The 26,094-nt window shown below is 41.5% G+C and overlaps 1 protein-coding gene and 1 long non-coding RNA gene across 4 annotated transcripts in view; one reads left to right on the forward strand and one right to left on the reverse strand.

Moving 5' to 3' along the window:
• XKR4 (XK related 4) overlaps window positions 1-26,094 on the forward strand; it is a 401,928-nt gene that overhangs the window by 260,820 nt on the left and 115,014 nt on the right. The window lies entirely within an intron of this gene.
• LOC142871955 (uncharacterized) lies at window positions 20,248-21,775 on the reverse strand. The gene is made up of 3 exons (XR_012920229.1): window positions 21,718-21,775; window positions 21,336-21,441; window positions 20,248-20,326 (listed from the first exon to the last, which is right to left on the reverse strand). It is a non-coding gene; the product is annotated as an uncharacterized LOC142871955 (long non-coding RNA).

Consider the following 26,094-nt stretch of genomic DNA (forward strand, 5'->3'; position numbering starts at 1 on the left):
ATTTGGCTCATAATAAAAGAAACATTGAAAATCAAGAGAGGTAGCTTGCTATGGAGAAAAACAAGAGAATGATTAACGTGAATTTCAGGAGACCGGTCGCCTGCAGGGATGAGACGGAGGGAGGAAGGGGCTTCACAGACATCCGTAATGTTCAATTTCTTAAGTTGAAGAGCATTTTATTATTCCTCTCGGAACTCCACATAGACATTGCCTGCACTCACAATAAAAATTTACATAAAAAGCTAAAGGGAGAGAAAAATAGAATCTGGCCAGTAAATGGGCTGGAGGCAGCAGATTCGAGTCTTGACTCTGCCACTAACTAGCAAGGGATTGCGTGCCTGCCCTGTACCTTGGCAGAGATTCAGTCTTCTCATCCATAGTAAGGACATGCTAAATGGTCACTGTGCTCTCTTCTCGCTTGAAAACTATCCAACTGTGTGTATATCGCGTGGTATACAGTATTACTGAATGAGTTGTGTTGGGGAAATACTGTCTTTCCTTCTTGTAAAAACAAAGAATCCCGCAGCTACCAACCTATCATCCTTCCCGGTTCAACAAGCAGCGAGAGTTACTCTGCTATTCCGGGTGGACCCTGTGAGCTACCCTGCTGTTCACTGAGCAGAATTGGGAGATTTTTTTTAAAAACAAGACCGTATGAAGTCAGCGACAGGGCTCATGGCCTGGGAGTAGGAGATCCTGTCTGAGGCCGACACTCCACGCTTCTCTGTCAACTTGTTGTGTTAGCTTCTCCGAGTGCAAAATGGCAACGTAATGCACTCAAGAGCCATCTAATTACTTCGCGCTCATTAATTGCACATCAGATGCTGTCAGGTGCTTCATATTTTCCCCCCAAATTACTAAAAACTTACCAAACTTACAGGACTGGGCTACTCACCATACTCATCAGAAATGTTTCAAGGAAATGCTGGTTTGCAACATTAAGAAGACAGAAACATCCTCTTTCCTCCTTCGTTCAATGCTTGTTCATGGAGCTTGCTGTGGGCAAGTCCTGTGCTGCTGACTGGATCCTACTTAATTTCTCCGAGCATGGACTTGAGATGTGATTACTGCAGACGGGCTCTGGGATGTCGCAGCGGTTTCCCAGGCACTGTTGTCCACTCTCGCTCCTCTGTCTAATGAGAACAGGTGGATCTGGACTGCTATCTCCCACCTCTACTTTCATTGCAGGCTCCGGTGTTGGGGGAGGCAGGATGCACTGTGGTTGGCCAGACCAGCTCCTGACTCCATCCTGAGTGAAGTGCTCACATGCATCCCCTGGTGGGTCCCCTGGCAGACCCCTTCGCCTCCTGAGGCTGTGGCACGACCCACCATCTGGCCTCTCAAGTCCAACGCACCAAGCTCTGAAAACTGCAGCAAATTTCTCAGCCTTTTGGAAGCCCATTTATTCCCTCTGAAATACGGAACCACCTCTCAAGTGTCATTATGAACACTACGGACACTTATTAGCTCTTACGATGTCATGCACGTAAGGCACTGAGCCCAAGACCTGGCACTTAATATTGACTCAAAAAAACATTAGTCGTGCTCCTTCTTGCTGTTCTGACATGATTAAGTACTCAGTCCTATTGAGAAGGGAATACATTTATCCTCGGAAGAACTCCCTGCTGCCTCAGTGCTCAGTGGGTTCTGATGAGAGACTGAAGACTCTAGTGGCATCTGTTTCTCTCAAATACACCCAGGCATCCTTGGGGGACAATCAAATTTGGGCACACCCTTAAATGAAGGGGAACAATGTCGGGCACCAAATGAGTCCTGCCATCTGGGGAAACAAAATCAAAAGGCAGAAGTCATCAGGAGGCTAATTTGAAAATGATTCAGCCACGCTCCTTACCCCAGCCCCCTCCAATACGAGTTGAGTATAAGGATTAATAAGAAAAGTTTGCAAATGTCTGCAATAACCTGTGAAAGAGTACAAGCTGTTCCTATAATAATCAAAATTACCCAGAAAAGACATATTCATTCTAAATGTTGAAAGAAAAAGGAAACCCCTCAGGAAATTAAGTCTGAGTTTGAGTTCTGGGACTCTTTCTGCAAACATCCAGATAGCAACAAGAACATGCAATTTATTTGAACTTTCAGTTGCTGTATTGTTCTCATTTCATTGACTCGGTTATTTTTAGTGTTTTCAATTTATTCAGAGAACAAGCGAGTGATTTCTTGTGGGACATTAAGTGGGGTTTAAACCCACATGCAAACAGAGAAACTAAATTCTATCCACAAAATCACCAGGAGGACAGCCCAGGTCTCTAACAACTCAAACTGCGTGCTCTCAGGACTTCCTGCCACTGATGTTACAGATGTGTCTTTGTTACCTCTAGCAATTGCTCTGTGCTTAGCGCTACTGTTAACTCACCAGAGTAGACCCCAACAGAATACTGAAGAGGTGAGGTATGCATTTGATAAAAGAATCAAACTAGGTCATCTCTAAATCTAAAATTCAAAATAAGTAAAACCATGTTTATTTCAGCCTATAAAATGTTTTACTAATATTTTGTTCATCTTCTTTGGAGGATCTGATATTTAATTAATAATTTCATATTTAAAACAATTTCACATTTAAAAATAAATGCTAATGCATTGAAGATCCAATATAAGAGATTTGAAAATGCATATATTATATATAGTCAACCCTAAAGTCAGGTTAAAAAAATCCAAATTTATTAGACATGATGAAAAGTAAGTGATTATTTTCATTTTAAGAATACATCACCTGAAGATGATGTATTTCAGATCTCAGCTTTTATATTTTACCATTTTACTATTGATTCCAAATTATTTTTCTTTGCCTTTTTCTATTAACTGAGAGATGTCTTATTTTTGTTGTCAAGGCAAAAGAAAATAATTCCAAATCAATCATGAGATGTTTTAGTTCCTAAATATGATTTCTTTTGTGGATGTTGAATAGGTTTTCAAATTAGTTAGAGGTTCCAGAAATAAACATTTCGTCAGGGTTCTTCAGAGACATAGGACCAATAGGATATATACGTATATAAATATGCACACATGCACGTACATATATATTTGGAGAGGGAGAGGGAGATGTATGAGAGAGAGTGTATGATGAATTAGCTCCTGTGGTGACAGAGGCTGAAAAGCCCCTCAGAAGGCTGTCTGTAAGCTGGAGAACCGGGGAAGCTATCAGTCCAAGGCCAAAGGCCTGAGAACCTGAGGGGGCCACGGGTACACATCCCAAATCCAAGGCCAGACTACTTGGAGTTTTGAATTCCAAGGGCAGGAGAAGAAGGGTGCCCCAGCTTCAGAAGAGAGAGTGAAATTCACTTTTCCTCTGCCTTTTTGTACTCTCTGGGCCCCCAGCCGATGGGATGGTGCCCACCCACACTGAGGGCCGATCCTCCCCACTCTATCCGCTGACTCACATGCCAATCTCCTCCAAAACACCCTTGCAGCCACACCTGGAAATAATGCTTTGCCAGCCATCTAGGTATCCCTCAACTCAGTCCAGTTGACACCTAAAATTAAGGCGTCGCCATATGGCATCAATTCATCTAAGCACTTCCCTCTATGTCACATCTGTTCCCATCCCCACATGTGGAATGTGTATTCTTACTCCTATTTTCCAAAGGAGAGCTGAGACCTAGAAGGTTAATACCATGGCCAAGGTCAAATCAGGTCAGAAAGAGACCTTGTGTTTTCTCTTCCAGTTATGTTGTGTTTCTATTATAAAGCTTCTCCAAAAAATTAAATATTATGCAAATTCTGAATACTACATCAGAGGAAAGAATTATTCTTTAGATCTTTATAACATTATAACTGGAGATGCCTATGTCAACTTTTCTCATTTTAAACAGCCAGGAAAAGCAGTGATTATTTTTCTGATGCTGAGGTTTGGTATTTTAGTAGAAGAACTCAAACTATGACTTGTATTTAACTTTATTGCAGTAGGAATATGAGGTAATGAATGGAAGTAGTCATTGACCTGGAACAAGATCACTTTGAACATGACACTGTTACAGAAAGTGGTAGCATTTATTTTCAAATAACCACATTTTAAAAGCAGTTGTGAATATATTTCAAAGAATAAAATGCTAGCTACTAGGTTTTGAGAAGCAGAATAAAATATGATACTGAGTTACTGAGGGGTGATAGATTTTAACAGATATGGCTGAGGTAGTTTGTTTTAGAGTTTATAGCAATAAAGATAATCAGGTGGTTCTTAATGTTGCCAGGAGTGCTGCAGTGGAGCCATTAAAGGAAGGAGAAAGGGAGGGCACTGAAAAGGTCAGAACTTCCGATTCTGGGAGATTTAAATTTGGTATTGATTCCACTGACACTTTTAGCACACCAAAGGTGGAAAATTAGTTTGTAAAAAAATGTTTTGTTACAGAAGATTGGGTGGACACCCAACTAACCAAGCTCTAACAATTTGTATTCTGGATGGAGGTTCTGTTTATTAAGACTTGATTTTTTTTTTTTTTTTTTTTTTAGCATTTCTTTTTTAAATCACTAAGGGATTCCAGGTACATGGTCTCATTAATTTCCAAAATATTCTCATGGATAGGTGAATTGCGGGAAGAGTCAGTTGTGTAGATGTGTACATACCACAGACCAGGGCAAATGTTGAGTGAGTAAATGAATGAGCAAATGTTCAAACTATAACAGACTGAAAGAGCAATTGCACTGACCAAGCCTTTGATCTAGCTGATTACAACTCTGACCTGAAGAGGCTCTTTACATATCTCAAGTCTCCGGCACAAGAGTTTGATCCTCAGTACATACAGCAGAGAGTTACAGGAACTTCCAGGTGCCCACCAGAGGGACATGCAGTAGGAGAGTAAAGGGAACCATTGAGACACTCTTAGGTTAGGCATTCTGAATATTTGGAAGAGCAGGAATTTTTGGTTTTGTTCTTTAACTTTTTGGGATAATATTTTTATTTTAGGCAAATTGGAACTATAATTTGAAATTTTCTAAGATGACTGATATTAAATGGTTAACATCCCATTTTTCTAATAATTAGGACAATGTACTAATGGTTAATGTATTAATTTCATTTAATCCTCCCAATGGCCTTTAAAGTTCTATTATTATCGCAGTTTTATATATGAGTCTTATGAGAAGATTGGGTAAGTACTTTATTATCCCAATGTCACTTATAAGAAAAAAAAGATACAGAAATATAACTTGTCTTATGTTATAGGAAGAACAAAAGGCAGAATTAGGATTCATATTCAGATAATCTGGCTCCCGAGACAGCATATGTACCCTACTACATGACACTACAAACCATATTTGCTCATAAATTGTCTCATACTCTGACTTATATTTTAATATATTATTCATAAGGGGAGATGTCAAGTGAGAATTTGGAGTCCTGATATGGCAGTCTCCCTTGCAAATTGTCTTCAGTATTATTGCATCAATTTTGGGCACGCAGAATGTGACTGCAGAAAGGGAGAAGCAGAGAGGACTTTTCAAGAGGAGGAAACAGTGCATGTCACAGCGCAGGGCTTGTTTCAGGAATAGCAGTTTGTTCTACATGCCTGCAGGTGATGAGTGAGGCTTGAGATAGGAAATTGTAGGCTAAATTTGGAAGAACATGCTGGAATTAGGTCTTCCTTCAGGCAGAAAGAGTCATGAGCAGAACCATTCGGGGAAAATAATTTCCCACTTTCTGGAGAAAAGGCAAGTGTGCATTGGGAAACTGTAAGACAGCAAGTGTGCTGTTTATTTTATATTATTTTATTGACTGTGCTCAACTTGTCAGATCATGGTTAGAGTGAGAATGCCCACAGGGTCGGAACAAGAAAATTCTAGAAATGGTAGCCTTGTCACTTACCATTTGAACTGCTGAAATATTTCTACCAGGGGGGAGAAGAATGGCCAAAAGATAGAATGAGAGATGGCCATTCCAGGAGAGGGCTCTGTGCTTTTTGCTTTGTTTTTAACTGATCCACTGGATAGAGTTTTATGTTTTGTTCTGGCTGGGAGGAGAAAGTTCCCTGAAGATAGGAAGGTAGACAAACACTTAGGAGAGATTTACCTACAAGTTAGTAAACAGGGAATTAAGCACAATGACAGTAAATATAGGCTGTCAAGAAAACCAATCAAAGCCAGTAGCAGAGACCAACTACAATGTGCCTCTAAAGCACCCATCAGCCCACGCAACTGTGTTTATAAGGCAATAAATCTGATTCTTTAGAAAATGCAACCAACTTACAAATTGCAAATAATTTTTGTTACCTCCAAAATAGACTCCATGGGTGAGCTCAGTGAGTTATTCTCATGGCTAAAAATACACCAGGGACTCCTCTTTGAGAATTGTTTACATGACTGGTGATTGTTCTTTTGAATGGCCTTAATACAACAATATTACATCTTTTTTTTTTTAAGTAGGTGTGATTTTTGGAAAATGTCAAAGAAAATTTACAGATTTAAGTCTGGTAAAGAACAATGCTCAAAATTGGTAATATGCTGTAGGGTCAACTAAAAATTGTAATTATAAAGAAAGAGCTAGGCGTCATTGACCACATCTTACCCTGGCTCTGAAGGCCCCTCTTGCCCACCAACACCCTCCCTGCCTGCATCTGGCCACCTCATTGTTGGATTTCCCATCACGCCCCACTTAACAAACACAGCCTACTGGAAAGAGGCAAACAGGCCTCAGTACTCCAGCCTGCAGGGACTTTCGCTTAGTGTTCACTGCGCCTTATCCACTGTTTCAGTGTGGAGCTTCCTTCCTGCTAAGAGTTTGTTCAGTTATCACCTCCTTGCTGTGAAGCTATCTCTGACCCTTGGTGTGGGCTTTTCTCTGCCCTTAAAGTCAAGGATCCTGTTTCGTTTATCTTGCATCTGTAACTTCTACAAGGGTACCCAGCATGGTAAGCACTCAATAAATATCTGCTAAATAAGTGAATGAAGTAAACCAGTGCCAGAGACTGTGAAGCAAAGTAGCATCACAGAAGAGAACAGATAGAACAGCCTTCCAAGAAAATTGCTTTGAATAATTAGTTACTCTAGCTCTGATACGTACGTTTCGGTATGTTTGATTCTTTGAAGTCTCTCCTTTTCAAAAGTACATAACCACACTCAGATGTGCTTAACCTGTTAGAACCAAGAGGAGAGACATTCCATTTTGCCAACAAAAAAGAATCCAAAACAAGAAGAACCGGCAATTAGTATGATAGAAACAAAAATGTATTTTGTGCCTCCAAATTCTTTGTGTTGCCTGTATTTTTTCCTATTAATTGCTTAGATATTGCATATGCATAATTTTAAAAATTCTTTTAAAATCATTTTATCCAAAAAATAAATAAATAAAATAAAATCATTTCATGCAAAGCGTATTTAAAGTGAGTCTGAAAGCAGAGTAGCTGCTGTGTGAATGGAATGCACCCATGCATTCCCGTCCTGGAGCCCACTGCAAGCCCACTCACATGTGATACGGGAAGCCCCATGGTCCCTGCAAAGGGAGTTCTGGCCCTGAACTTTGACTGGGGCTGCTTGTCTCCAGTAGCTAATTAGCACATTTCACAAGGCACTGATTAAAGCTTTTTTTATGAAAGAAAAAAAAAAAATCCCACCTAATGGTGTGGATATGGCAGCCAGAAAGGCATTCATTTAAATAATGACCATGCAGATTGACACCTTTTGCAAATCTATGTTCCATGATCCTAATTGCTGATTCAATAAGAAGTTTCTGTACTATTAAAGTCCTACCCATTATTTCCAACGTGGAAATTTAAAACTTATTACCACATCTGTTGCTGTTATGGCAATTTGGTTTTAATATATCATGGGATGTAGCATCAAAGAGGAGATACATATGCAACCAGATAAATGGGAAAACTTCTGGCCCCCTGCATGGCCCAGTGGGAGGTGGGCCCAAATTAGTAGAATTAATATACACTTTGTTTTAAATTGATCAGATTAGCATTTGTAACAGGTTTATTTTCTTTCATTCTTAAACAAAATTTTTTATTTAAGAAGAAACTTCATTATAACATGTATTATAATGGTAATCTCTCACTTTTAAAAAATCCAGATCTAATACATTGTATCATATAGCAAATATATGTAGCTCCTGTAGTTGTTAACAATATTACATATTGATAAAATACCATATGAAGTCACACAGACTCTATATCTTGGTCTTAATTTGGCAGTTTCCTAGTGCTTTTAGCTGGGCTGTCTGTCTCTTTCCCTGATCTCCCAGTTAAGCTGTTGGGGGTGGGGGTCTCCCTCTGTGGTATTACACCTGGCTGTTAGGTGATTGCTCTGTTGTTTTTGACTACACCCTGTGGCATATATTGCCCCATGGTCTGATCTGATTACTCTGTAGGGGAAGGGCATTGCAGGTTTTTCCTGTTGCTTTCACCCCAGGAGGGCTCTTGTCAGCCACCTATTCTGTCCTTAGTTCTCCATTAAACTTCCTGCTTATCTTACTTTTCACTCTTGCCATAAGGATCATGGATCACCTTTACTGCTCACCACCAAGATCTCCATTGTTTCTGAGAATACCCTGAGTCGTGAATTTCCACATGCTCTGTTCTAAATAAAGTTCGTCCCCTTTGACAGAGATGCTGGAGTTCTCTATTCTTGTGCCTTGCCTCTTGCCCCAGGCAGAGCCTCTGGACTGGGGTGGGGGGTTGGTAAACTCTAGTCTGCTCAGCTTGCCCCTCCCTGCATGGAATTTCTGCCCTCTGAGTGAGCTGGGACTCAGGAGACCAGAGCCCGGTATTCTCAGCCTACCGTGCCTAGATTAGAGCTTCCTGCCTAGATTAGAGCTTTGCTGATACAAGTGAGAAGTTGATGGAAGAATGCCACATCCTCTCAGCTGTACCCACCTAGCATAGAGCTTCTGCAACACAAAACTAAGGGTAATGAATTAGGCCAACAGCTTGTCCCTGTCAAGGTGAAATTGTCGCTCAAGACTGAGAAAGAAGAGGAGAGGGGCCCCATCTTCTGGGCTGTACCTGTCCAGAAGGGAACTTCCATCTCATTGAGCTGAGAGAGGGGAGGGGTGAAGGTGAGCAAGCCGTGGCATGAGTGTCACAGTGCCTCATTGTTCTTACAGAGATTTAATAGATTTTCTTGAATAAATATTTCTCCATTTGCTATGGTACCTTAGTACAATTTTCATACTTTATTTTTAAATGGTAATTTTCAAAATAATTTTCAGCAGTTAAAATGGTTGTCTCACTAGGGAAAGTGTCTATCAAGCTCCTAACTGCCTATAGGAAGTCGATCTCTAACGTAAATGTTTGTGATCTTGGGAACCTAAACACTTACCTTCTTTTCATTGTAGGTTCAGAAGAGTGTCATTTAGTATTAACCAATATAGTGCTTTCTAAATTCTAATATATGTGTCCCAGCGTTTCAACAACATAATTTACCATTAAGGTCAAGAATGTCTTATACTTGATGGTGTACTCTCTAAAGAAGATTTTCTCTCCTTCTGGAATACAAAAAAAAAAAAAATCTTTTACTCTTAAATTTTTCATATTGACAGATGTCTTAATCCATTCAGGCTACTATAACAAAATACCATAGACTACATAGTTTATAAACAGCAGAAATTTATTTTCTCAGTTCTGGAGGCTGAGAAGTCCAAGATCAAGGCGCTGGCAGTTTCGGAGTGTGGTGAGGGTCCACTTTCTGGATCATAAATGGTGCCTCTTGCTGTGTCCACACATGGCAGAGAGCAGAAAGAGAGGAAGCAAGTCCTCTCACATCTTATTTAAGGGCAATAATATCATTCATGAGGGCTTTACCCCCCAAAGTTCCTCCCAACAGTCCCCCCTCCTAATATCATGACCTTAGAGGTTAGGATTTCAACATATGGATTTTGAGAAGACACGAACATTAGACCATAGCAACAAATGTCCTCAGCCACGTCCACCTCACAGGATAATGAGAGGACAGTGGACTCAACTAACCACATATTAAGATCTCTAATCCTAGGACTGAGCTCAAGCATTTAATTGCCATTAACTAATTTCCACTGATGATCTCACCGCTAAGACTCATTTATGGATTGAATTGTGATACCCAAAAGTATGTTGGATTCCTAACACCTAGCAACTCAGAATGTGACCTGATTTGCAAATAGGGTTCTTGCAGATGTAATTAGCTAAGAAGAGGTCATTAGGGTGGGTCCTAATCCAAAATGACAGGTCTCCTTTTAACATGCGGGAATTTGGACACGGACACATGCACACAGGCAGGGTGGCGTGTGATGATTGGAGTTACACTGCCACAAGCTAAGGAGCTGCCAGAGCTGGAGAGAGGCCTGCAACAGACCCTTCCCTAGCCCCATCAGAGGGTGCATGGCCCTGCCAGCACCTTGATCTTGGACTTCCAGCCTCCAGAACTGTGAGACAATAAGCTCCTGTTGTTGAAGTCACGTAGGTACTTTGTTACATCAGCCCCAGAAAACCAGTGTACTCTCCATACTCACAGAAAGTGTGGTTTCTTGCTAGCTAATGTGTCACCCCAAGTTACCTGTAAACTACCCAAAATCTATATAATGTTCAGAAGACTCCAAATTGGTATAAATCTGGTCCTTTACAATAATGAGCGGTACAAGATGAAGTTTACATAGTAGCTAATAGATTGTTTGTCTCATGGAATCCATCAAAAAATATACTGGAGGCAGTACATTTTACTATAAAATTTCAAGGGAAGATGGACTAGATCAACTGGCAAATAGTAAAGTAGGAGTGTAGCTCTACCATCCATATGAGAAAAATAAAGTCAGTGCTAGATTTTCTCTCCTGCAGCATCTGCGCCATGGTCTCCCAATCATTTACTCATTTAACAAATATTTATTGAGTGCCTCTGGTTTGCCAGGCTCTTGTAGTCTCAGTGCTTATTAAATATCTGTGGAAAATAAAGTGGAGTTGTAAGTTGTCTTTAAGTCCCTAGCAACATGCTCTCATCTCTGCTTAGTTACCACTGTCTGCAGTTCCTCGGAAACACACCCGTGTCCTCAGGTCCCTGGTGCCTGCTGCAACCCACATGTCTAACATTTCTCTTTCTCCAACCCAAGACTTCTCGGTCAAAGTCCTTGCCAAAGGCTGGTTTTTATGTTCTAATTGTTATGTGCAAGTTGTGCAGGGGCCTCTGAAATGACTCTTGATCCAGGGGGAAAACGCTAAGGGCGAGAACCAAGCTTTGGCAGATGGAAGCTGGCCTATGGTTACCTCGATTTCCAGCAAGGTTGTCCATAAGGCCGACAGATAAATTTAACAATTCATTTGTGAGCATGTGGAGGCTTCTGGCTGAGATATATTTAAAAACAAAAAGAAAACCCATTTTTTTTCTCTAGTTAACTTCTTGGCCTTAGGCTTCTGGGGATGTTTTGTGTGAATCGCACTGAAAAACCAAAGAAGAAAGGTTAATGGTATAATTCGTCAATTTCAATTTAATGTTTATGATTAGCAATAGAAAACCTAATAATAGATATAATGTTAGTATGAAAAAGAAATGACAGACTTTGTCCTGTATATTTGTTCTTGAATTAGAAGACTCTGAAAAGGATTTTTTTAAGTAAGCACTGCATTTTAACTCTGTCAGCATACATTATAGGTTGCATCAATTGATTTTTTTCCCCAACACGCAGAAGACTCTAATGTTGTAAATACCTGTGAATTAACTCTTTATAACTTTCTCCCTCCATTAGAACTCACGTTTGCATAAGTTTGGACTGTGGATAAGGGACGCCCATTCACAAAAAATGTAGTACTATGCGCCTAGGCATTAGCGTTTGAATCCCTTTCTCACACGTTGATTTTTAAATGTTTGCTTTCTCCCTGTTGTTGTTCTCCTTGCCCTAATTTCTGGCCTGGAACCATCAGGAGCTGGTTGCTTCCTCTGCACCACAGTGGTGGCCATGACAATGAGTTGGCTCCTTGTGCATTGCCAGGTACACTGACAGACTAACTTATCCGAGGGACACCCCGCCCCCAGTATAATTATAGACAATAAAACGAACTTGAAAGGCATTCTCAACTTTTTCTTTTCCTGCTACCAAATTGTTAAACTTAAAAATAAATTTAAGAAATAAATAAATACATTTGAGTTTCCAAATTGGCAGGTTCCATGGTAAGTTAGATTAAACACTTTACTCTAAAAGATCCCAAAAATTTGACAACCTTCTCTGTTGGCATATGAAACACACACAAAAAAAATTGCTTTGCCTCCCTCATATGAAGAGAAACCAAATCAAAAAAATACTGAGATATTATTTCTGTCCTAGAATGTGGACAAAATTCGAATGTTTGTGTATTTCATATTCTCATTCAGGAGGGCTGTGGAGAGGACGGAGCATGCGTCACTGATGGGATGCCAGGGACAGCCCTATGGATCAGGACTTAGCACTGCCTAACAGCGGTGCAGATGCACTTATCCTCAGCCCTCTTCTTAGACTCTACCCTGGAGATACACCTCTCAAATAGGAAGCAATATTTACACAAATGTATTCATTGTAGCATTATTTATAATAAAAATTTGAATCAGTCCAAATGTTCATTCCAAAGGAACTAGTTGAATAAATTATCACATAGCTACACAGTGGACCATCATGCAGGTTTAAAAAGAAAAGAATAAGAAAAATTAATCTAAGTTCTAATTGGAGCTATTTCTAGGATATACTGTTAAAAACTATAAATTAAAACAAAAAAAGTATGTATAGTATATTCCCTTTATGTAAGTAAAAATTATGCACACACATAAACATCCTTATTTTTGTAAATGGAAACACTAGAAGGGCAAACCAAAATTACTGAGAATGGGAAAGAATGGAAGGGCAGGAATGGAAGGATACTTCCCTAAATGTGCCTAGTTACATAGATTTGACTTAAAAATATGTTTCCCTGTCATGAGAGCAAACAGACAACCCACAGAATGGGAGAAGGTTTTCACAAGTTACACATCCAATAAAGGGCTGATAACTAGAATCTATTTAGAACTCAGGAAAATCAGCAAGAAAAAATCAAACAACCCTGTCAAAAAGTGGGCAAGGGACATGAACAGAAACTTTGCAAAAGAAGACAGAAAAATGGCCAAAAAACATATGAAAAAATGCTCAACATCTCTAATCATCAGGGAAATGCAACTCAAAACCACAATGAGATATCACTTATCTCCAGTGGGAATGGCCTTTATCAAAAAGTCCCAAAACAATAAATGCTCATGTGGATGTGGAAAGATAGGCACACTCCTACACTGCTGGTGGGACTGCAAACTAGTGCAATCTCTGTGGAAACCAATATGGAGATACCTTAAAGTGATACAAGTAGATCTACCATTTGATCCAGCAATCCCATTACTTGGCATCTACCCAAAAGAACAAAAGACACTCTATTAAAAAGACATCTGCACTCGAATGTTTATAGTAGCACAATTCACAATTGCAAAGATGTGGAAACAACTCAAGTATCCATCAATACATGAGTGGATTAATAAAATGTGGTATATGTATACCATGGAGTACTATTCAGCTATAAGAAACAATGGTGATATAGCACCTCTTGTATTTTCCTGGATAGAGCTGGAAGCCACTCTACTAAGTCAAGTATCCCAAGAATGGAAAAATAAACACCACATGTACACATCAGCAAATTGGTTTCACTGATCAACACCTAAGTGCACATATAGGAGTAACATTTATCGGGTGTCGGGCAGATGGGAGGGTGAAAGAGGGGATGGGTATATTCATATACAATAAGTGTGATGTGCATCATCTGGGGGATGGACAAACTTGAAGCTCTGACTCCGTGGTGGGGGAGGGGGAGAAGGAGGGGAAGGCAACACACTGCAACACATGTACCCTAAACATTTGTACCGCCATAATATGCTGAAATAAAAAAAAAAAAAGAGGATTTAACAAAAAATATATATATTGATATTCTGAAAAAAATATGTTTCCCATATTCAAAACATAAAAACAAATAAAATATAAATATATTTTTAAATAAAAATAAGCATATGAATAAATCTATCTATGGGCCAAGTTAATGACATATCTACAAAGAAAAGGTCTATTTCAAATGTTTTAAATCAGTATTTTGGCTACACTAACTTAGTGAGACATAGGTTAAAGAAAAATAGAGCTGCAAAGAAATACTAAACTTCAGTAGTCAAATTTGTCATTGTAATATTTCTAACAATCATTTTGAAACTCTCCTGATAAGGTAAAGAATGGTGAAAATAAGCAATTATGTTAATATTGCTATCAACCAAGGCTACAAGTATAAAAAAAGTTATAAGTATAAAATGAAATAAGATAAGTAAAAAACCTTACTATTTACAGTTAAAATTTAACTCATCAGTATGGGCTCATGATTTTTTTCAAAACCATATATTTCATATGTATGTCCACTAAAAAGAAATAGAAAAAAATGACAACCTAACTGCATTAGACACACCCAGAACCCTGGCTGCCAAATCATTCACTCCGTGTCATTCACTACTAAGTCTCCTCAGAGGAATGGCTGATTCCCACTCTAGGAGAGGAAACATACAAGATGATCCTGGAATATCTTATTGTCCCAGAAAGCAAAGAAGCTGTCAATGACTCCTAGATCATATTAAAAGAAAACCAAAGCCAACATGAAGGGACTTCCATTGGCCAAAGATGAGACCATTTTAATTAGAAGAATAACGAATGTTGATTGAAAAACATGAAATATATAAGAAATAATATGTTTGAATTACTATTAAAAAATAAAAGAGGAAAAGCCCAAAGATGGGGAGCAGGGACCTTACTAAACATTCTGGAAATAACTATGATATCAACTTTTTACTCTGAAAGTTGGCAATTAACAATAAAGAACTAAGAATTTATTGTGCCTTTCCTGTAAGGATTGAATTTCACGTAACCATATTCCCCAGTCGAGGAGGGGAAGTTCTTATTAAAAAAGAATTTGGCTAACAAATCTGGAATGAATAATAGAATTGGAAACTTCATCATTTTGAAACTCCAAAGGAAATAATAGATTTAGCAAGTATCATTAAATGAATGAAGCCATTTGATGAAAGAGTGATGGGAAACTTCATAATGTAGAGATCGGACTGTCTTAGCACCATGAAAAGTGGGACAACAAGATGTGTGTGTCTCCTAAAATAACCCACTATGAAAAAGACATCACCATCTCCCCTCCAGGAAATAACAAAAATAAAACCAAGTTAAATTACACTACCGTCAAGCATAAAATTCTGAAATATGAGATTTCTAAAAAATAACTGATCTTGTTTCCCTTCTGAAGTGTACAAGGATGAAATGACGTCATTGGAATATACTTCTTAAGAAACAAGGAAGGAAGAAAGAGCAATGGGGGAAGCAATTGTGGCAGAGTATTAATAACAATTGAAGCTGTATGATGGATATATGGGGGCTTATTAACTAGGCTTTCCACTTCTGTTGTGTTTGAAATGTTTCTTAGTAAAAAGTTAAGAAAATGTTTTGTTCTATGGCATATAGAAACCTTGGAGCAATTTGGCCTGCTCTGCTATCCAAACTACAGTGGTAGGTAACACTATGATTGGCAAAGAAGTCAAGGTTGGAAGTTGGCAAGCTGGCTGCTAGTTTCAGCTGGATATCCTAAGTATAGAAGTTGGTTCTGTTATAATAAATAAGCATTCCTTTTAAAAAGGTGGAACCATCTTAAAGCACTACCCATAAAATATGAATGCCTCCCTTTTTCTAGGTAAATAAATGAAAACTAAAATTTTCTCTTTTTTCAAAAACTTTAGATTGTGCCTACGAGCCTGTCTAACTAATTCCCTCCTGCCCAAGCAAGTTAGTCACCACCAACTGGAGCTCCAGCACGCTATCTTTATGGGCACAGTGAAGATTAAAAAAGGAAGCAGCCCCTGACCATGAGAAGTTTAATTGGGAACACAGAACAAATGCAAGAAATAGATGTAAGGAAAAGACAAAAATAACCTCTCAATTTGGTAGCCAAGATTACAAAACTAAACTGCTTTTCTAAAACCCAAGAGAATCTCATTCTCAGCACCCTTCTGAGTAAAAATAAACCAAAAAACCCAATTTTTACATTCACTATTAATTTTAACTAGCTCCCCTTCATTCAATCTCCCTTGAATACTAACTGTGTACTGTGGGTATAAGAATGACAATGTGCTTTATGTCTGCAAAGAGCTTACTGCCTGGTATTTTGACATCTGAGTAACTAACTATAGGAGATTTCACTATTTGAAGAAAATCAATACCAGAAAAGGGCAAGTTAAATTAGCACTCAAAAACATTGATTATCTTTATCTTGAAAAGTAAAACTAAACATCATGAAAATAGATTTGTTTTATTTTATTTAATAAGACATAGTTTAGACTTAGCTCCATGCACTGATTCATAGAACAAAGAATTACACATGTTGATGGAGAGTGTGGGCATAATCTCACCAACAGGTTACATAATGGCATGATATAATACCACTTCCTGAGTGAGTTTCACAGCGTGATCATACAGAGAGTTATTTAAAAACACATACAAGTTTCACTAGTTTTTCCACAAGCATCTCTTACTCAGTTCTCTTCAAATCATTCTCCCCAAGAGCACCTATCATGATGTTAATTATGATTTTGAGTTTTTTCTTCTTCAGTGTCTGGTCTTCGTATACCAATATCCATTTTTCTTGCTTGCGATTTAGAGTTTCCCAGCATCAGTTTCATCAACTTCATGAAATTCTCCATGTTTTCATCTTCATTTTGTAATCACTTTGCATTGAATTGCCATCCAAAAATCAGCAAGGCTGACCAAGAGGTACCACCAAGATAGATGCTAGCGTTAATCAGGAAGGCATGATTGAGAGAGCTAATTGTACAAGTTTAGCGGTAACATTTTACTTCTCTCTGGAGTGGTATAATTATGACTGGGATGATGAATGCTCAGATGACGAGCCCTCCTGAATAAATCAAAGCAATGGTGTGCAACCTCCTCCCCTCGAGGGAGGGACCAAACACCTGAGGAGCTACATGAAGTGATTTTGGGGTGGGGAGGAGGCTAGGGATCGTTAAGAAAGCTCCTCAAGTAATTACAACAAGCACCTCTTTCCACGAGAACCGCTGAGGCAGAGTGGGGAGGGAACGTGCTATGGGGGCTCGGGCTGGCGGGACAGGGGCTCCTGCTGATTCCCATGGAGAAAGGAGCACACGCATTGGTAGTTTGCAGGCAGATAATGGAGGGCGCGATTGTCAGGCTGAGCAAAGGGCCTGACCATGAAGTAGAAAAGTGAGGAGCCGTTGGAGAAATCCTCAGTCGTGGGCTGTCATGAGAGCACAGGATGTGTACCAGGTACACTCAAAACAGGAGGCACGGGAGGTGGACAGACCCAGGCCACAGGACATCTGGGACGGGACAAAGTTCGGCATTCATTTGGCAGATAACAGGGAATCAGTGAAAGCTTCCGGGAGGAAAGGAGACTGGCCTTCCGTCTGCTGGACGGTGGTCACCGAGCAGAACGCGTGGCATGACTGAGACGGTGAAGTAGCAGGAGATAAGGACAAAGGCCCGGTTGGGAGGGTCCCTCCTGCCTACCCCAGGGCTAGGTGGAAAGTAGGGGGAAGAGTGATCGTCCAGGAGCTATGGTTTAAGGAACAGTGGAGAAAACTGCCTAAATCTTAGTCCATTTTGGCTGCCGTGACAAATCACCATAGACCAGATGGCTTAAACGACAAACATTTATTTCTCACAGTTCTGAAGCTAGAAAGTCCAAGATTAAGGCACTGGCGGATTTGGTGTCTGGTGAGCGCTTGCCTTCTGGTTTACAGATGGCAGCCTTGTCACTGCGTCCCACTCTCATGACCTAACCACCCCCCAAAGGCCCCACCTCCTGATACCATCACCTTGGGGGTTTCAACATATGAATTTGGGAAGGACACAAACATATAGTCTGTAGCATGCTTTTCCACAAGATATCTTCCCACTGACCCTGGTATAGTGCTAATAATTTTTATATTACTCAGTCCTTCCAGGACTCAAGGCCTCTGCTGAAATGCACGTGCAGCTTGGCTGGGGAAGAGCCACAGCAGGAAAGCTCTACCTTATTGTCACTGGTTTCTCACTCGGGCAAGGCAGGTGTCCTGCAAACATTGTGTTGGGACAGAGGGCCAGGGGAAAGTCTGTTGCAAAGGATGAAATCAATGTCGTGGAACATTCAGAAGTCAGGGTCAGTTTGAGAGCTTCAGCTGGCTAAAGGGTAAGAGAGGATGAGACCAGTCCAGGAGAAGCCTGAAGACAGGGGCCCTAGTCCGCTGTTGTGCTTGGGACCAGCGTCTCTACCTTGTGTTTCCTTTCATTCCTCGCTCTTTGATATGCCTTTGGGATAGGAAGATAAAGCAGAACTGCAAATGTTTTGTTGTGATTTCTTCAGAAAAGAATGTGTCGTGAATGCAAATATCTGTGTTCATATACCCCACCCAGCCTTGTTTGGTTTTTGAAAATAAATTAAGGAGGCTTAACAGTAATTTAATAACTAAAACTATGCTTTAAAGAATATATGTATTTACTTTTGGATTTTCCAACTGTTGTATGGGGCTGAATTGTATTCAGTATAAAATAAAGCATAGAATCTACTGAGAAATCTCTTTGAATATATTTTTCCAACATCTGACAATAACCATTGTCACCCTTTCAATTGGAGGGCAGTGGTTTGCATATTATCACCCACGAAACAGTATAAGATAAAGAAAATTTAAGCTAATTTTCCAAGTCTGTCTTTTTATTCAAGGACTGGTATTTCTCGATGATTGGCTGACCTAATTCTATGTCTGCACATACAAAGCAAGAAATAAGGCAATATTCTAGATAACTCAGAACAAAATTAACTTTTGCCTCAATTATTCTCTTCCTTTCAAGAGCAAAACTTTTAAGAGGTGAATTATGTGGACATATGTCACTTCTTCACCAGACACTGCATAGTGCAGGGAATGTGAATCTTATTTACCCTTCCTCTTGCCGTGGTAATTCTTGCCTCTTTTGTGTAACCTCCATGCGAAGATTTTCAGGGAAAAACACGGGTGAAGCCATGTCCTAGTTGTATTCAAAAGACTGGCGCCCCCCAGCTGCAACCAGCCCACCCAGGATAAAACAAGTGCCTGTCTGCTGTGGGTCAGGTTGGGGTTCAAAAGCTTGTGACCAGAAAGCAACAGGCGGTGAAGTGGCGCAGTCGGGAAGAATCGAGATTGACACTGTGCAGTCAGCGGGTGTGATCTGGCCTCCATCAGAGCTGTGCCACCCATAACATGCAGGGGTTTTTCCCTCCCAGGAGCTCCTGCCATTGCACCCATGACATGTGTGTGCGTGCCCACACACACACACACACACACACACACGCATCACTCCCAAGCCAAGAGGTGCATTCTAAGTCCCATTGTCACAGACAGCTGGTTTTCAACTAAGCCAGCTTCACTGCAAGTCCTTAAAAACCTTGAGGCCCTGGTCCGGCTCCAACCTCAGCCACTCTGCCATCCTTAGCCGATGGAAACGTTAGCGGATGCTGTGTAGGACTGTCAGGCCCCGGGCAGGAGCCCTGCTGCCACTCATCCCTGAGGGTGGGACCCCCTGAGGGGCTCTTCAAGGCAAGCCACTCTGGGGCTGATCTCCTCTTTGAGGAGCCCCCACGGATGTGCTGCAGCATTATTTGAAATCAGCCCAACTCAAACTATCCCCCAATTTTAGTAAAAACCCATCTAGTCTTTTTCAAGTAATGTGATAACAGAGAAAATCAGTTTTTATATATAGAAAAGACTCCTATTATCTCCACCAGGAATATGTGCGCTTCCAGAGGAAGGAAGGGACAGAACTTTCCTCTCCCTCCTGGGCACCTCCCTCTGGCTCCAAAAGGGCTTCCTCAAGAGCAAAAAGTGTTCCCAAGAGTAACCCTGACCCCACACCGGCTCACCCAGAGCAGCTTCAGAAAGCGAGGAGAGGAGGTCTCCCATGGGCCACCCTCACCCTGTCCGCACCCACCCAAATTTGGGAGTAAATGGCAACTGATCAGGGGTCCTTGCTTAGATATTGTTTAGATGTTGGTCCAGTGTCATCATTCTGCAAATACTGTTTTATGTCTTTATGAATTTCTACATCAGTCTAAAATTGTATGTTATTCGAAAATACATCAGAATAGATTTGTCCTTTATTGGTAGGTTTTAGAAACCTAAGAAGCAACAGAATCACGTGGTGAAAAACACAGTGCAAGGGAGGGTGTTAGTCTCTGCTTGGCTATTAATCGGCTCTGTGGCTTTAGGTAAAACACTTCACTTCTCTGGACCTTCGTCTTTAAAATGAAGACACTGCATAGAGAGCTAGCATCAGATTCATAACCTTCAGGAAGAGACAGAAAGGAACTGAGAATGAGTGACACCAGACAGGGTTGTAAGGAAATAGGGCTTGATAGCAAAAGCTGGAGACATTTATATTTAAAATTTTAAGGCCAAATAAAACAGGTTGACAAATTCACTGCAAGGACCACCAAGGTGACCTTTTCACTAGATCTCTTTCTTGTTGCTGTCAGACATTCTAACCAGAAAAAATAATGTTTTGGTGCATTTCGGACTTTATAGAAACTATCATAGTTTTCTTCAAAAGTTCTTGTGCCTGTTGAATTTCATAATATTTCAAATTCAAAATTTCATTATTTGTTACTGCAATATTTTATTACACAAAAGCACTGTATTTCTCATTCCTCTGAATACCACCAACAAAAAATTTCTAGAAATAGTAAGTTACAGTGTTGTTCTCTAGGTTTACTCCAAGGAAAGAGATTTATTTCTAGTGGGATTGGAGTCTGTCTAGACACTGACTTCCCAGCAGGGAGTTTGGACTTTCCACACATTTGTCCTGGCGGGACGTTTAGCATAGCCACTGCACACTCTCCAGAACCCCCTTCAAAAATCGACCCTGACAAGGCCTAGCACTTTCTACACCCATCATTGTCCACGTGTATGGAAAACAAATGTCTGGCATGGAGGATGGCAGAAAGAACCAAAGAAAGAAAGATATAATTCAGTCTGAAGTACAAGTAGAAGTACAAAAGGTGGCATTTATGGCCACCTTTTTTTCGGAACAAGGCGGTAGCTAAACAATAAGTTTGTGAGTTAACTTCTTCCCAATGACAGCTCATAGGCTACAGGTTCGCTCTGTGAGCAGAATAGTCCCTGTAATCTAGATTTCTACCTGATTTTATTAGACCTCTCTTGCTATTCCTGTCTGTCATTTAAAATGCACGCTCCTATTCCCATCTCCTCCTACAACATATGTAGAAATGCACTATAGACTTCAAAATCTTAGAATGAGGGCACAGATAGGAATCCAAATATATAACCCCAGTTACCTCTGACAAGGACGCTCAATGCAGCCACTGGGGAGTGTGCAGCTCTGCTGGTTGGCCAAGGGGACCAGACAGAAGGATCTGCCTGTCTTTCTCCTAGGTAGGAGGGCTGGGTGACCAGAGGGCACAGGAGATCAGAAAAGGAGGAGAAAGCAGTCAAAGGTGGCCACAGGAGTCCAAAACAGAGACTCACCAAGGCTGGGAGGACACGGGGCACAAAACCTCCCAGGCTGGAGCAGCCCGGCACACCCAGGCTCTGGGAGGAGCACCGGGAGCCTCAGTGGCCCCGTTTGTTCCCACCCTCTTCGGCTTTTCCCCAGCACGTTAAGTATATGCTGAGCTCCATAAAAACTTCCACTCAAGGACAGCTAAGAGCCATGCGTACCTTTGTCTTTCTCAGCACAGTTCAGACAGGCTGCAGTTCTCAAAGCATTCATAAACACTAAGGGAAAATGAAGAGAAAATCATTTCAGAGAATACAGCCAAAATGTAAGTCAGTTTTCCAAATGACAGGTGTCAGGTCCTGCGGAAGCCAACAGGAGTAGCAAAGAACTCTACTAGACCCCAAATTCCCAATCTGTGACAGGTGCCACTCCTTTAATTCATCATGGGATACACCCACACCATCTTACTTCCCATCCATAGACGTGATCCGCCTAAATATCGTCTCTAAGAAATGCAAAAAGGAAATGAAAAGAAAAGAAAAAAATCTAGCTCAGACCTAGATACCCACACCTCCCCAATTCCAGTTTCCAACCTGGTGCCCACAACTGATTCCAGCTCGCCATGCCCCCACGCTATGGATTCCACCCTAGTCCTAGTCATCAGCTTTACACTCTTCTGAAAAGTTCTATGGAAAATGCAAATAAAGACCCCACCCATAAGGATCAGGAAACTTCCTCTAAATCAAAATCGCAATATGAAAATATGTAATGAGCATTACGCAGCAATCTTTAAATTTGGGTTACACAAGAACCATCTCAGAACTTCATAAATGCAACCCCCTGAGACTCCCCACCCCGATCGTTCCGGTGCGATGTCTGAAGTGCACCCTAAGGGGCAAGAGATCCCCAGACCACACTTGGAGAAACGCCTCAACAGCACAGCCACCCGAGTCCCTCTGGGATCGTTTTCTCTGTAACGGTTGAGACAAGGTAAGAGGAAGAGGGAGCCAGCGAGCTGAGGCAGAGGGTGGCAGTAGGACAGTTTGAGAATTCCCAGCACATCAGATTCTCCCCGTGCTTCCAAATCTGTGGGCCTAATGTAAACTCCAAGAGGTTTCCATCCCAACAGTGAAGGGAAAGTCACAGAGGTCTGCAAGCTGGGTGGCCCAGACATATTTAAGTATTGCTTTAAACTCTGGAGTAGCTGCTTTGCATTTCCTGGTCCACTTCGTGTTCTCAAGCTTGCCCGCCTAGCTGCTGCACTGTTCTGTGAGTCTTGTGAGACCCTTCCTCCAAGGTGACTACTGAAGGCCTGATACCATGAGGAAATGACCAGAGAAATTTGAAGTCACGGTCTCAAAGGTAGACACAGTAGGAGAAGCAGCAAGCGGGTGATGCAGCGATGCATCCACTGGGCCACACACAACTAGCCCTGGGCTCGCAGGCACTCGGCTGCTCAGCCTTCCCCTAGGGCTGCCTGATTAGGTCAATTCCAGGTGCCTGCCCCAAGGGAAGCAGGAATGTGATGGAGACGCACAGGGGCGTGCACTTGCACGCTGCCCCCCACTTCGGGTGCTAGATACTGCTCACATGCTTTATGCTCCACTTGCTCTGCCTGCAACCTGAGTGGGTAGAGCTCCTGAGCAGGTGTTTGTGGCAGCCGTCCTGAGGATGGCTCCCTTGGGAAGAAATGGCTCATTTTCTGCCATCTGGTATCCCAGAGCACAGAGTGAGTGGTAGGCACTGTGATGACCATGCACCTTCAGAGGAGGTTAGGGGAGCAGGGAAGGAGAACTAGCCTACATGAGCGAGTCTGGTCCCTGAGGTTCACTAAACAGCCTCCTTGCACTGGCTGAGGGCTGAGGACCAAGGAGCAGACTCGGGCACTCTCCTCTCCAGCTGGTGGCTGTAGTACGGTGGGAGGGCTGTGCACAGCTGCAGCTGCAGCTCCTGGAGTGCCTGCTCACCTCCTCTGCTCTGCTACCTCACCCTACCTGCAGGGCCTCCCGGGGAGTAGCATGATCCTCACTCCAACATGAGCAAACTGAAGCACAGAGAAGGTGGACAATTTGCCAGGCTGCTTGCTACTAAGCGGATAAGTCAGTGTCCCAGCCTTGGTCCGTGGGACTCCACAACCCATACATTTCCTACTAGGACAGTCATTCACAAGCTTTTTGGGATCAGGATCCCTTTTCATTCTCAAAGATTATTAAGGATCCAAAAGGCCTTTGTTTTCATTTCTAATATGGTAAATATATATATATTTTATATATATTTAATATATAAATATATAAATATAAATGTACATATAAATTTATATATTAATATATAAATTTGTATATATAATATATGTAAATATATATTTTTTACCATATTAGAAATTAAAACATAGAAATTTAAATACACATTAATCCGTTCAAAATTAACAATAATAAAATTAGCCTTACATGTTAACAAAAGTAACTTATCTTATAAATAATAATTTGACTGTTGAAAACAAAGGGAATAATGAGTATGACATTGCTTAGTATTTTTATAAATCTTTTTCACGTCTGGCTAATAACAGAAGATCCTTGTGTCTATTTCTGTATTCAATCTGTTGCGATGGCATCACACAGCCTCTAAAAATCTCCAGTGGGTAAGTCATGAGGAAAAATGTCTTAGAATTATCATGAAAACAATTTCTATCTCCAAGTCCCCTTGGAAGGGTGTCTGGGCCCCCAGAGGTGTGCTGACCACACTTTGAGAACCGCTGCGCCACGTTCCCCCGCGTGGAAAGAGGCTGGGTCTGCGGTGTGTGGCCCGGCTGGGCTCGCTGGGAGCAGCTTCACTGACGCAGGCAAGACACGTGGGGCATGAGCCACCATGCGGGTGGGTCCTAGTAACATGTCGCGTTACGGAACTCAGGATTGAGGTTTCCTCTAAGGATAGGATGGTGTCTCGTTTGCCAATCTGAGAACACAAGAGTGACTCTGCCACTCTCGTGGTGCCCACAGGGCTGCATTTCTTAGAAACTCGGGTTACCACTCCCTGGGAGGCCACACACAGATCCTTCCCCACCAGACCTGACCCTGCCACAAGCCCCATCCTTTGAGTATCGGTCTCTGCAGCTCATGTTCGAAATGATTAGAGGCTTTTACTATGATTCAAAGTGCTGCTTTTAATTTTCACTATGAAAATATAGACCTTTATGTGTCAATAGTGGGCATTCCCTACCTTTGTTCTTCTGTGGGTTTGAGCAGAGTCAGGGTAGCATTTGAGATAATGACTGTCGTCAAAATGACTATTCCAGCAAGAGAAGCAGATGGGGCCAGGCCCAGGTGCACAAGCTGGAACCAGATGGATGGAGATGAGAACCTGGCCGGAGATGCACAGGACATGGGAAGGGGGCCGGAGCCACAGGCCTGAGTCGGGCTGCTGAACGCTGGTCAGGAAAACAGACCCTGCCGCTTCGGCCCACGGTCAGGAGCATCACAAGTCAGAAGGAGCAGGCAGGCCTCGGTCCCCATCCTAGAACACTTCCTATGAGTGAGCCTCTTGGATCCCAGCAGGGCCCTGGTTGCTGGTTACTCCACCTAAACACTGTCCTGTCCCTGCAGAATATATCTAACATCCTTTCTATGATAGAGTGATTGTACTTACTTAACTTTATCAGTAGTTAGTTTTTGTTGACTTTTTAAAATAATATGTCAGCTTTAAGCACCCACGGAATGTGCATTCTTATTTGAACTGCCGCTTTCATTAACTTTGTAAATTTTGTCCTCAGAGTCAAAAATGATCTCAATTGATTGCTTGGGTTTTTAAATATTGATAGTTTTTCTAACTTTTTTACATTGTCTCACTTTACAGGTAGGCTACTTCTATGGGAAGGGTCTATAATTTTAGTAAGATAAATAAGTTACAAGTAACTTGTTCAAACTCTGCCTTCTGGGCAACTGTCAGTGAAGGGCAAATAAAAAATAAATAGGCTTACCTTCAGAAACACATCATCTGATAGCAGACAAGCATTAGCCCTTTGGCAGTCAGCCATAATTTTACGGCTGGCAATTCAACAACGAAAAGGTTGCGGTTCTGTTTGTCTGAGCCTGTGTTAATTGGTCAAGTGTTATGGAGCATCACCGTGGGCAAGGGAAGGCAAGCCGCCCGCGGAGACAGCCCAGCCTGCTTCTGAGGGCTCAGTGCATGCTCTGGCAGAACTTCCGAGAGCTGGCCTCCCACCCCACAACTGTCTTCCATCATACCTTCTTCCTCCTTGTCTTTTCCTCCCTCTCTCCCTCGTTCATTCAATCAACACTTAGTAAGCACCTTTAGCAGTTAGGAAGTCTGCTTTTCTCCAGGGAAAAGCTTACAGTGTTGCCTGCTGAGCCCTGGCAAGTATCAGTTCATATGACGCCCAGGGCAGCCCTGGCTTCACCCCTCCAGCTAGACCCCAACACCGGCCCTTTATTACTCACTCTTCTGAGACCCCTTTATGCCCTGGACCTGCGTGCTACAGCCTTGAGGAAGGAGGAAAGCAGAGAAAAGGCCAGGAGCCATTTCCAAAAGAGTGTACATGAATAAGAACATATATATTTTTATTGCCTTAAACTATTTTACAA

This window comes from Microcebus murinus, chromosome 7 (genome assembly GCF_040939455.1).
Source record: "Microcebus murinus isolate Inina chromosome 7, M.murinus_Inina_mat1.0, whole genome shotgun sequence".
Taxonomy (NCBI): Eukaryota; Metazoa; Chordata; class Mammalia; order Primates; family Cheirogaleidae; genus Microcebus; species Microcebus murinus.